The following is a 13150-nucleotide window of genomic DNA, read 5'->3' on the forward strand; positions in this document are numbered from 1 at the left end:
CAGCAAGCGAGAGCTCTCTCAAGGCTCCCAGAAAATCCCCAAACAATTATAAAGCTGCGGTGGTGGGAGGCTCACTGTCCTTGCTAGCTCTGGCCCTGCCTTTGAAGGAAACATAAAAGGCACAAGGCATCGTCCCCCTGGGGAACTTCAGATGAAGGAAGCTCTTTTCCTCTACAGCATACAATTCACACAAGGAACTCGCCGCAGGAAGAAGGTGTGGAAGACAAAGCTATGCACGTGTTCAAAACGGGATGAAACAAATTCACGGAAGAAGGATCTACCAATAGCTGTTAAATATGATGTTCTCTGTATAACCCCCCACTCAGAAAGCTCCTAAAAGCTTATTTCCAGAAGCGGGGATGATATAATCATGGGCCAGGCATTTGCCTGTGTCTCGGGCACAGTGGGGTGCTGTCGCAGTGGGATCCTGGTCAAGACAAACCTTGAGCTGCCCAATGCCTCTTCCTGCAGGAAAGCATGCTTCTGGCTTGAGTGGCCTCTTCTTGCGCTGCTCGCTGCAGCACACCGCTGGCCGCTGCTGCGTCCCACGAGCCCAACTGCCGCTCCGAGCAAGGCGCGCTGCCCCGCTTGCCCCCAGGCTCGCTGCTGCCCCAGCCGACAGTCACCCTGAGGTTGCAGTGCCCCACAATAGCCTGTTTATCTGAAAAGCAGACCCAATGTTATTGTCTGCTGTATTGAGTGCATTTTAAACATGTCCTCTGGGCTATTGAAAACTCTTCTACAAAGCAAAGTAGACCCATTTAAGTTTTATTTGCATGATGACAAGTCTTTTCTCATTTTGTTGTTCCACTCTCTGCCAATGTAATCACTATTTCACTCTATATTCTCCTCTTTAGTCTTTCTTTGCTCCGGCTCTGAGCAGTATGCAGTGATATATGCTTTTAAGGTGGAATGGAGCAGTGCTGACGACAAACTCCCCGTCAGTGATGAAGTTAAATGTTCCAGATGCTTTGGCGACATAAATTATGGATCATTCTTAAGCAGTTTTGACTAAGGTGCATGCACAGCACAGTTACACAGGGCACTGCCTTCATTCCAGGTAAGAACAGGGGCTGATCAGTGTGCACACACCTTCAGCTCAGTGCTTGGTTTATAGAGTAAAACAGGCAAGTTTTCTTATCACTTCCTGCACACGGGTTGCACCTCGGTTGCAATTTTGACAAGAGAAGATCGAAGCTGAATAATTTGGATCCCTTGAAAAGCTTGAGGAATCATCGGGATTGGGGCAAGGACATGGGGAAATTTGAACCAGAGGGCTCATCTGAGGAGCAGCATGACGGGACGGTCCAAGCCGAGGCCAGGGCATGGTCTGAATGACCATTTGCATGTTCTCCCACCCAAAGGCTCCCTCCCCTTCCTCGGAGTCCAGCCCAGCCACAGCACACCAACAGTGCCCATGGGTGGCTGCATCTCCACCAGGCCAACACCACCAGCTTTGCTGGAGGAGCTGTGTGCGGAGAGGACAAGTGTTGCCCTGCACGCTCACCCAGAGACCTTCCCACCGAGCTCCTGCACCCCTCGCCCAGGGATGTCCCTAACATACAGCTGAGATGCTGCGACAGGTGCTGCAGAGACGCCCACAGAGGCAGCTCGGGCGAAACAGAAAACGAAAACCCCATTTTTCTGCTCGAGCTGGAGGAAGCTGATAAATGCCACGGTTGAGAGCTGGAGTGGAGACTCAGAGGAATCAATAACAACAAATGAGTCAAGAGGGATGGAAGCGAGGGGCAGGAGCTGCCCTCGTGGCCGCGGGCTGTTGCCTTGGCAGCGGTGCTGCAGAGCCACGCGGCCCATTTGCACCCCAACATTTGAATTTTAATTACAGCCCCCAAGCCGTTGGGAAGAAAAGTTGCTTTTGCGGTCTCTTCTGCACAGGAGAGCTCCTGGGAGGCCTCTAGCATTGCAGGCCCGTCTCACGGCTCTGCAGGGTGGCTGCAAACCCAGGTCACCTCCCGTGAGCTGGGACTCTGGGAACCGTAATGGCCTCCAGCAGCCCTGGTCCCACATGTGGACAGACAGCCATCACACTGCTGCTCCTGGCACCACAGCCCCTCTGGCTCCACTGGCAAAGACCCTCCAGCATGATGCTCCAAAGCCCAGAGAGGTGCTGCAGCCATATCCCATAAGTGCCACGGAGCCGAGCTCTGCGAGACCCAACCCTGACCCCTGGAGATGCTCACGCTAGGAGGAGAGAAGGCGTTGGTGGTCAGCTATATCGCTTCCAATGCGATAGGCAACAGCAAAAATAAGTACCTAACCCAGCACCCTGGAACTAAACCCTGCTGGGGATGCAGGTCCCTGTGGGAGGTCTGAATCTGGCCCGCAGCAGCAGGGCTGCCTCCAGGCGGATTTCAGGCTCTTTGCTACCCAGCACGCAGCGTCTGTCCTGCGCGAGAACAGGTTTCTCCTGTTACCAGTCGCTCTGCTCTCCCCATCCATCTCCCAGCCCACATCCTTACTGCGCTTTCCCATCTCAGCTGCAGGGAGGCAGGGGCAGTATTTCTAGGTAATGTAATTAGGCTTCCCTCTGCTTTATGTCCCATGACATAAAGACATAATGAAATTTTAAAATGCAGTAATTTTACACCAAAAGATTATTAATACTCTAACACAGTTGCTAGCATGAGAACGTAAAATGATCAGGCGAGAGCTGCCCTGTATTTGGGTAGATTTCTGAAATTTATGTGTCCCTGCCGAGAGCTGTTCCTGTCGCTATCATGGAGACGTTTTCTGCCTGGCAGCGCAGGTTTGCCTCCCCGCCACGCTGCCGAGGCGCCGCTGTGCCTGCGCCTGGGAGAGGACACTCGGTCGAGGTCCCCAGGCTCGTGGGACTGGCAGAAGCAGTGATAGAGAGGCTAGTGCCTGGCGGACGAAAGATGGGAGCAAAAAGCCCCAGGGCAAGGCAGGCTCGCGACCAGCCCGTGGGATCACTCCACTGCCCATGGCAGGAAAGCAAGCCACAAACTTCTGGTAATTACTCTTCCAGTAAAGCTCTTTCTCTTAGACCATCGCCATCTCAGGGCTGGGAAGCGCAGGGCCCAGGAGCACACGGCGACGGAAGGAGAGGATCTGCCAAGCCCCGGCTGCCGGCAGCAGTGCCGTAACCGCTTTGCTTTGGCAGAGGCTGGAGCATCCCGAATGGCGCAGCGCTGGGGCCCTGCATTCAAAGCCTCAACGGGCTGACGTAAGCTCTGGGCGGTGAAAGCAAGCACTGCTGGGCCCAGTTATGATTTTAGTGATTGCTGGTTACCCTCAACATTGGCAAAGGCATGGCAGATCTGCGGGGTTTTTCCTGACTCCGCCAACTTGAACGCTTGAAGGGGTTTTGGCATATTGCAATAACACTTCTGAACTTCTTGATGTTCAGCAGGCAGGCAGCAAATTACCTGACTGAGCTGCTCTCCCACCACCGCCGCGGTCTCTTATCTTCCCCTGAAATGTCTGGTTCAGACTGGCAGCTCCTATCAGAGTCACAAAACAGAGCGGACAGCCAAAGTTCAGCAGGGAGAGAAGTTCTCCAGCTCATTCTTACCCACATATTTTTTTAATCTACAGCTCCCTCAGAAATCGCCCAACCATGCTCACACAATAAAAAAAGAGAAGAAAATTTAATAAGATTTCAAATTGCCTTCTCCTGAATTCAAATTGCTTCATATATTATGTTCATGATAACTACTGCACTTCCTATTTTCCTCCAGTCTTTTCTTTATATAAGACAAGTTCTTGTGCTAATGAATTCTACATTTTCATTTAATAAATGTTGCATAGGAAATCCTCATTATTTGTGTCTTCATCAATCTAAACCAGAGACAGAGAATGCCCCTTTCTAAGTACCTGGGATCGATAGAGTATGAAGCTCACGTATAGTTACTCTGCACGCTGCCACCAAGAAGAATTCAGTAATTGAAAAGACCTTATAAATCAATAGAGCTAAATTGAAAACTCAGACAGAACTCCACATAATTCACCTGCTCGCTTGTTAAGACTCCTCTGTACTGTTAGAAAAAAACATTGGTAAAACTGAAAAGAAAAACTAGATGTTTTCCTTTGATATCAGTTGTTTTGCGAGGAGATGAGGCTTCACCCCACCATAGCCCTAGAACTAATTTGTTCCTTTTTCTTTTAAGCCTCACTAATTATCTGTAAGTTTTTACTTAAAAAGAGATCAGTTTGCAGCTCTATTTGTCTTTCCTCTGCTGTTTTGGAGCACTGTTGACTCACATTAAGGATCAGCTGTGCTTCAGGAACCCAGCTGTTTTTCTTGTCCTGGGAGCATGGCGACAAGGGGAAGAAATAACAGGAGAAGCTGCTCACCAAAAGCCCAGAAACCTCCGGGGAGCCGCAGGGGCCGGCGGATCGCAGCGTCGGGCTGGTCCCATCGGCCTTTCCATCCTCCCGGAGGATGCTGCTCTCCAGGGACAAGCCCTAGCCTGAAGTCGTTTGGAGGTGACCCTCGTTCTCCAGCCTGCTGGGGCAAGGCTTGCGGCCGGCAGCAGCAGGGGCGGCCGACGGCACGGCTCAGGGAAGGCGCAGGGCGAAGGGCTCTTTGGAGGGAACCGCCCGGGAGGCACGCTTCGGAGGTGATTTTCTGCGGGGCTCTGAGAGCCGGGTCACTCCTCTCCCCATGCCACAACACAGACTCCCCGCTGGGGACCTGCAGAGTTAAAATCCTCATGCAAAACAGGAGTTTCCAGTAATCAAAGTCATTTCTTTAATTTCTTTATATATGAAAACCAAGAATCAGCCCTCACAGAGCCCCAGAGGCCACAAGTCACCTCTACATCTCCGCTCTCGAAACAGCCCCTGGCTCGGGAAGGAAGAGCCTGTCCTGGGCTCCTGGCCGCAGAGGGGATGAGCTGGAAGAGGTCAAAGCTGGACGACAGGCAGAGTCCCCGTCGCCTTTTGGGGATAGCTCTGCCTCCCCCATTGCGTCCAGCAGTCCTCCCGCACCCAGGGATACTGGGGAAAAATTCACATCCAGGGCAAAGCTCCTGCCCTCGCGGGCACAGGCTGGAGAGTTAAGAGCAGAGCGTCGTGTTTGGCGGTTCATCTGCACCCAGCAGGATTTTCAGCAACGTCCGGCAATAGGTCCCTAATGACTCCAGAGCCCCGGCGCTCTGCTCTTCCCCAGCCCAAAGCACAGCGCCCCTTTCATGGCACTTAGTGCCAAGTAGATTTTGTGCACACAATTAATCCCACGTGGAGATCGTCTGAATGTTAGGCGACCCTTTTTTTTCCCCTGTCCTTCAAGCAGAGGAAGAAATTACAGCTGTGGGACTGACTGATCGCAGAAAGCTTCTCAAAAACCTTTTATTGCTTGCAGAGAGCACAAACCAGAGCAGGCCTTTGAAGCTGCCTTCAAGGAGGAATGACAGCACAATAATTCCCGAGAGAAAAGGTAATGCATTTCCCTGGGTTCCCCTTCTTCCCCGAGCGCTTTACAGCTGTCGCATGAACGGATGTCTCTCTGGACATGTTAGGCCCCCATCTGGTAGATCTCACCTTGAAGGGTTTGAAGTCTTCTAGGAAAGTTCTAGGGAAATTTTTTTTTTCCTTTGGTTGCTTGTTTGTGGTTTAAAAAAATACCTATTTTCAGACTCGGGTTAATATCTTTTAGGTGGCAAGACAATATTCACAGACTCAGGGAATTTACTGTGAAGGCCTCTTGGTCTGATACCACTTGGATTTGCCCTGATGGAGACTTTGCTGTAAACGAACAACGCCTTGCCCACCGATCAGCGACTCTGGCTTGCAGCTCCAATAGCATTGTACAGCCCAACATGATCTGCAAATCTGAATTAATTCAGCCCTCTGCCCCCCACTGCACAGGTGCACAGAGAAATTGGAGGCTCGGCCAGCAGAGAGGGGCTGCGAACCTGGATGTCCTGTGAGCAGCACCACGCGGCAGCGCTGGCTGCCTCGCCGCCCTGCCCGGCGCCGAGCAGCCTTTGCGGGAGCCGCAGGGCCGGGCTCGCTCGCCCCGCGCCTGCCGCCGGCCCCGCTCGGCGCTTTCCAAGGCGTCAGCTGCCATTCCAGCCCATCAGCTTCCAACGCTCATGGTTATTAAATTCGCAGCAAACTCAAGGGATCGCTCGAGAGCAGTTGGTGCAGAGCTTTTGCCAAACAATTTGCAAGCCATAGAAAACACCAAGCTAACGGTATTTAGAGGAAGAGGAATGAACAGTTGTATGTAATCAGACCCAATTATGATATTAGTAGATGGGTCAATTAAGTGGGGCGTCCACTGGCAGAGCCCGGCGCTACCTGCCTTTGGAAAGGAGGGCAGATTGGTGGAAAGATGAAAGGTAAAACGGCGCTTTCTGAGCTCCGGACCAGGCCTGGCTGCAGAGTACTCACCGGCAGGGTAATTCTTAGCATCTTTCCTCAGGCCGTACCAATGGAAACCTCCCGCCGCTCCCTGCACGCTTCCTCCGGCGTTTCAGCAGGGATCTCCATGTGTAAGCTCAGCGCTACAAAGTAAATGCATGCATTAAGCTCTGGCCCAAGGATGCTAAGAAGTGCCTGTTGAATCAGGACTTCAAGCACACAGACAAATCTTTGACTTCTCCGCACTCTCTGTAACACTGTCCCTTTCTCAAGCCAGCCCAGTCCCTCCAGCAGTAAAACCTCCTAGCATGCGATGGGAAGGGACTACCAGAAATTAAAGCTCGTGCAAAGATCCTGGAGCAGCACACAAACAGATTTAGAGGAATGATTTATAGACAGCAGCAGAGGCTGGCAGAGGCTCACTGACAGACGCAGGAAATATGTTTCCCAAGCGCCGACCGTGCACAGTAGCTTTGCGTTGCACGCTCGCCAACGCCGACGCGGCCTGGCTGAGGCAGAGCGAGAACGAAACGCAGGCGTAAAAATGGCAGCTTGAACTCCTGGCAAGAGCGTTACTCGCTTAGAGAGACCTAATATTCATGGCTAACTGTTCTCCTGATTACACTTGTTTTGGAAATTTTCAAAAATAAGTATTTAAATGAGTCAGTTATCAATTAAATATGTGATTTTGCCAGGCAAATTAAAACCCATGCTCTTGTTTAATTAATAGGACAGCTTTATATCAGACAAATTAGGGACAGTCTTGATGAGCTAATTTGTTAATTAACAGAAGCCTTGAGGCTCCTGTTTTATTAAACTTTGGTAAATCATTTAATGTGAAGTGCTGTTTCTCCTCCAGACCCCTCATCTCCCCTATGCATCAGGCCTGCCCTTCCCCAGTTGCATGCAGGTCCTCTGCTGCAGCCGGGCATGGCAGGTGCCCCCCGGCCGCACCAGCCCGCGAGCACGGGCTGGGCCAGCCTGGCTCGGCGCCTCTCCTTGCCACCCCGCGCTCTCAGGAGGCACCAGGCGCCGTTCTCTGCTCCCAGCGCTGTCCTGGGTCACTGCAGCAAGCACAGAAGAGACTCATGAAAAGTCTTCATTTCTGGCAAACGCTCTTGTTCCATCTTGTGGGGCTGGGTTCCTCGGGCCGGGGGAGGTTATGCTGAAAAACGTTTGGCCTGCTCAACGGGAAAGCTCTCACAGGCACCGAAACGCATCGAAAGCCGAGGGGACTTCAGCTGCCGACAGATCCCGTTGCTGCGGCAGAGATCTCTGATCAGCCCTGGCTTGTTTGCAGACCGCGAGGGCCCACACCTGGGGCAGATGTGCAGCCCACGTGGGACGCGAGGCCCTTGCAAAAGGCCAGCTCCAGGTGTTTCTTTGGGGTGTCCCGGCTTTTCTTCCTCTCAGCCACATTTTGGCAGCGCTGTCCATGGGGTAATGCCACCACTGCTGCCACCCAGCCCTGCGCTCGGGTTGCCAGCCACCTGGATTTACAGCCAGCAGCTTGACATCAGCGTATTTCTCTGCCCCTTTCCTTCAGGAGAATTTATTTCCGCTGTCGAGGAAGAGCGTGAATTCTCCGCAGCCGAGATGCCAGCTATCTTTGCAGAACAAAGTTCAAGCCTTTCTTCAGGAAAGGGAAAAAAAAAAAAAAAGGAAAGAAAAGCTTTTGACCCAGTTCAGAGTGAAAATTTCACTTTTTTTTTTCCCCCAAAGACAAAGCTCCCCGTGTGCAGAGTTAATGAGTTAATTTACTTTAACAAGCGGGTTATGTTGCAGGAGGTCTGTAATGCAAATAGCGGGATGTAAATTAGTAACACTCCTGCCTGCGGACAAAAAATCCTCCATTCGTCTGGACAGACCCGGCCTCAGCAGGGTCCCCAGCGTGGCACAGGGGCAGGAGATGCACAGGATGGTACGGGGGAGGCGGGATAATGGCTTCGATCCCCAGCGCGCCCGGCAGGACTCGGCTCATGCCAAGCCGAGGTGAGTCCGTGCCAAGCGGTGCTGACGTTCCGGATGTCCAAGAAAATACAGCTGGCAACTTGGAATCGAGTCCAAAGAGCGACATCCAGATCAGTAAAACAGAAGCATCTGGAGCAAACAAAATTCACCAGAAATATGCAAGCGCTCCTCAGGTCCTGCCGAAGGTGCTGCCCCCGGCAGGAAGACACAAGCCGTTCCCAGCAAGGCAGGGCTGAGGGCCACCCTGTCCGGCGGGGTTCCCCAGGAGATGCCCCCGTGTCGGCACGAACCTCGCCGGCACGCACGTGCCGTGTTCCCAGCTGCCCCGTCCCCCTGCAGCCAGAAGGATGCTCTGCTCTTTGCAGACCCGGCGGAGCCACGGCTGGATAGGGACTGCTGACCTAGAAAAGGCTGCTCCAAGCTAAGCGCTGGCACGGGTGGCGGCACCACGAGATGCGAGGAGGCACTGACTATCGGGGCAGGGAGCCCCAGGCAAACGTGCTGAAACCAAAAGCTCATTGACTGCCTGACCAGTAACACCAGCAAGAGCGGCCATGGTGGAAAGCACACCCGCACTGGCAGTACGTGTGGGAAAAAAGTACCACTGCACAATACGCCTTGTGATAAATATCTCATTACAGCTGCTCTTTATTTATACGGCATGGTACTGCAAATTGTGCTTTACATTAAAAAAAGTAGTGTGATTTACTGAGATTGCACTCTGTACCATTTTTCCCCAAACCAGATTAACCCAGAGCCTGAACGAACAGCTCCCTCATTTATTTTTAGATATTGGTGCCTGCTGCGCTAGCCATCACGTTATCAAGTAAATATGGGAAGCCAGACGACTGCCAGCAGAGAGGCACTGAGAGACTCTGTTATCTTTGTTTTTAATGGACTGTCAGCTCCTGGGATGTATTTGCTTTCAGCCTTTAAAAAGAAACACTAGCTTCACTTTATACTGCAGAGGTTTGCCAAGTTTCCAGCTTTCACAGCAAACTTATTTCACTGTAGCAGGCCCAGAATAATCAGAGAGCACCTCAAGAGAGGGCACAGCTCTTTCAGATGGAGAAAAAAGCAATAAAAAAAAATCCACCTTGAATGGCAAATACTTGTCACAGTTTCCACGAATACTTGGTAAAAGAAATGTTCAAGTTGACCCGGTTTCCGTGCCTTCTCCGTAAGGGCACTGACAGTTTGCACTCTCTTATTCAGCATGTCTCTGCATGTTGCCTAGGCTGCAGCGCTCAACAAGAACGTGAAAGCTGGAGTTCAAATTAGGCAGAAACACGTTCGTATATGGAGCTATTTTCATTAATCAGAGACTAATTGAGATCGGAGTTCAGGTGGCCCAAGCCCCTGCTCGAAGCACAGCCAACCTTCCCGTCAGCTCAGGTCCTTCTCCAGATGGGTGCTGAGCATCTCCAAGGATGGTGATCCCACCACCTCTCTGTCCCAGGGTTTGATCAGCCCTGCTGCAAAGGATCTTTTCCTTATGCCCAACAGGAATTTCCCCTTCTTTTCTTGCCTTTTGTCTTTCACTCTGCACCTCCAAGAAGAGCTTGGCTCCATCTTCTCTATAACTACTTATTAGGCTGTTGCAGAGAGCAATAAGATCCTCCTTCATCTTCTCTTCTCCAGCTAAACAAACCAGCTCCCTCGGCCTCTCCTTGTACATCATATGCTTGCTATGGGCCTGCTTTTTAAGAAAGTCTGTAATTCCCTTGTCATGACAGGCAATTCCCCGAATATGCTGCAGAGCGTGTTCCCAGACAGGAGCGTTCATGTAAAAAGTGGGTTTTAAGCCATTACCAATTATTCGGTGCAGGCTGCCAGACCTGCTTTGCAAGTACAGTGAGAAACACAGCCCCAAGGAGTTGCGATGGCCGTGGTCACTGCATCTCCCCTCTGCTCCTGCGTCAGGGCCACCCCGCCAAGTCAGGAGACAGGTAAACACCCAGAAACTTCTGAGCGCATAGAGAGATCAGTGCCCATCTGCAGGCTAAGAACCTTTATGGGAATGACCCAGTTGGTAATTTTCCACCTTGAACGATTAAGGTATCATAGTCTGCAATGATTCATGTGCAGCTTTGCCTTGCTGAATCTGGCCTTTCCGCCCACTTTTCTGCTCCACGTTTGTGTCAAGTCAGCAGGACTGAACCCAAGCCACGGCCAGAGTTCTCCCAGAGCAGTGAATGGACATGGCATTCTTCAAAGCACAATATCCTTCAAAGTATCCTTACTCTTCCTTCCAGGCTGTGCCAAGGAAGCTCTCGCTTGCTAAGGCTATTGTCCCCACAGCAGCTTGCAGCAGGCCACACACTCACAGCAGCTGAGCAGCAGAAGTATTTTGCTGGTACTGCTGCTAACCACTCTTAGGGCCTGGGTAGACCCACTCCAACCACAGGCTGTCCAGCGCGTCACACTGTGAAGGGAGAGTTTGCAGTCAGCACCAGGCACACGTGTTCCCAGGCACCTGCAAGCTGCTCTTTCTGGAGCATCAGATGCCGCTGGGGAAGGAAGGACAGGGAGTAATCCGAAGCTGCTGATGCTTCAGCACATCAGCACTTCTGCTTCCACAAGCAACAGATGTTACAGCACGTGCATCAAAGTAACTGGCCAGGCAGGGCCATGAGACGCGGGCAGGTAATGTGGCAGGTCGGCCTGGCTGCTTCTGCAGCAGCACTAACCACTGCAGACGTAGGATGCTATAGATACCCGTGTGAGCTCTCGCCAACATGCTCCTTAAAGATTTCAGCTCAATGAGCCGCCTGGGCTGAGCTCCTCTGAACTTGCTCTCACTGACTAAACTTTAACTGTGAACAAAGGGGACAATTGACAGGGCTCCCAGAAGAGCAGAGGCAGCACCAGGCTGTCCAGAACGCCGGCTGGCTCTGAGGAGGGGCTTTCCCAAGAAAACCGGCAGCAGCTCCCCCCACCGGCACTTACGACAAGGCCGGACAAAGCGCTCAAATCCAGCTGTCCCCAGCGGCGAGCAAGGCTGAGCAGGAGAACACCTCCGGGCTGCTCTGCTCCCCGCCGAGCGGCTCTGGAAGGCGGCTGCGAGGTGCACACGCAGCGAGCGTGCAGCGGGCCGGCCGACTGGCCAGGGCACGCGGCCCCCTCCGCACCGGGCACCCGCTCTCCTTGGCTGCTCCTGCGCCTCCACAGCCAGCTGACGGCACTGCCCTTGCAGCTAGCATGGCCAGTTTCTCAAATCAAATGGGTATCCATAAAATTGCTGCTCCATTTCCTTGTTTATTCAGTAAAAGAATTGCATGTGTTTGGGGATAAAGTGCCATCAGTTATTTTTCCCTTCTATTTCGTAACACTCCAGCCCAGATCAATAAATTAATTCAAAATCATCTAACGAGCACTCAACCTGTAATTTATTTTTCATAAGTGTTAATTCAATTCCTTCCAAACGCCATGCCTTTGGGACCCTCACAAATTAGCAAGCTATTCAAGACGCTTCTCTGACATTACTTAGGCAGAAAACAACATTAGACTGAAAATAATAATAATGCCAGGCTCTTTCTAAAGATGGTTTTCAGAGACCCAAAACATGTTTCATTTTATTTGAGCCTTTGCTTTCTCTATTTACTGATGTACCCTGGGGCCCATCCCAAAGCAGTTCACTTCAGCCTTTAATAACCACTATAAAATGAGCTTTGCCAAAAGCCTTGGTCTGATGTGGCTTTGTGTCATCCAAAATAATACTTACTGGGGGAACAACTTCTGTATTAGCTGTCACAGACCCATAAAATACAAGCTGATTTCAATCTAGGGCTTGAATAGCTTTTAATTCCTGCTTGAGTCGTTGTAACTCTTGCTTAGGTTTGGAAAGCCAAACAGATTCCAAGAAACATGAAGAACTGATTCCAGGCTATTTTAAGGATAGCTTAAAAACAAGAAACTCTACGGCTTCTCCAAGGACTCCAGAAGCCAAGCCCTGCCCAAACTCCAGGCCCCTGACCCCTCACTGGGGAGATTAAAAATGCGAGAGGCCAGCGCAGTTTGCAACTCGAGCAGGAAGGTTGGGCGATTGCTCCTCTGTCGAGGGTGCTCCCCTGCCCCATGTCCAAGGGCAGTGTAAGGACCCGTATTTCTGCTTCCTCAGCAGGTGCCAAAGGACCTGCTCTCCGGTGCTGCATATTCAAGCTGCCCTGTCCCTGGCACCCCAGTGGCACCAGGCCGCCGCTGGGGAAGGAGACGTGCCTTCGGCGTGGTTAGCAGCCTCACGTGAAGAGGAGCGGCTTGGCTCCGTGCTTTGTCACTGCAGGAGACGCAGCCGGTCTCTCCTCTTCGAGGGCTTGTTAGCAGGCAGGAGCGTGCCAAGCGCACGCGGGCGCCCTGCGCGGCTGCCGTGTTGCACAACTCATCGTCCATCCGCGGGCGCAGCGTGGGCTGGCGGCGCCCGGGCTCCGAGAGGCTGGTGGGGAGCCCCGGGCGGCAGGCAGGCGCCAGGCTCTGCCCTCCGCGCGGGCTTTACCCCTGCCGTGCTAGGAACGGTTTGACACCGGCAGTTTTGGGACCAGCTCTGCCTTGGTCTGTGGTAAACACGGGGTTTGGACGGGGCAGGGGTGGCCCAGTCAGGTAAGAACGACGGGCAGCTTGGTGCCCGTGCCCCGTCTCTGCAGGGCTCGGCAGGTGCCGAGGTAGGAACTCCCCCGCCGGCGGCACGGCCTGATTTGGATGGTGGCAGAGGGCTCAGGGCCTGCAGCAAGTGATGTGATCGGACCTCCTTCCCTCAGGACTCAAACCAGCCCCGGTGGGCCCCGACTCCCCGAGCTGAGGGTCATTTTCTATCCTCAACATTTCTATCCTCCCG

At 52.4% G+C, this 13150-nt stretch overlaps 1 protein-coding gene across 4 annotated transcripts in view; it reads right to left on the reverse strand.

Annotated features, from left to right (window-relative positions):
• The window catches only part of CMKLR1 (chemerin chemokine-like receptor 1), an 80910-nt gene that overhangs the window by 49023 nt on the left and 18737 nt on the right, over positions 1-13150 (reverse strand). The window contains exons 1-3 of one of the 4 annotated variants that reach the window (XM_068911047.1): positions 4336-4534; positions 3408-3482; positions 443-661 (exon numbers count right to left, since the gene is read on the reverse strand). The exons of 1 other annotated variant lie outside the window; for it this stretch is intronic. The gene's annotated coding sequence lies outside the window, so the exon portion shown is untranslated. Of the gene's footprint in view, positions 1-442; positions 662-3407; positions 3483-4242; positions 4535-13150 lie in introns of those variants that run through there. 2 more of the 4 variants (XM_068911050.1, XM_068911048.1) reach the window with 2 other exon arrangements.

This window comes from Struthio camelus, chromosome 17, assembly GCF_040807025.1.
Source record: "Struthio camelus isolate bStrCam1 chromosome 17, bStrCam1.hap1, whole genome shotgun sequence".
In the NCBI taxonomy this organism is placed as follows: domain Eukaryota; kingdom Metazoa; phylum Chordata; class Aves; order Struthioniformes; family Struthionidae; genus Struthio; species Struthio camelus.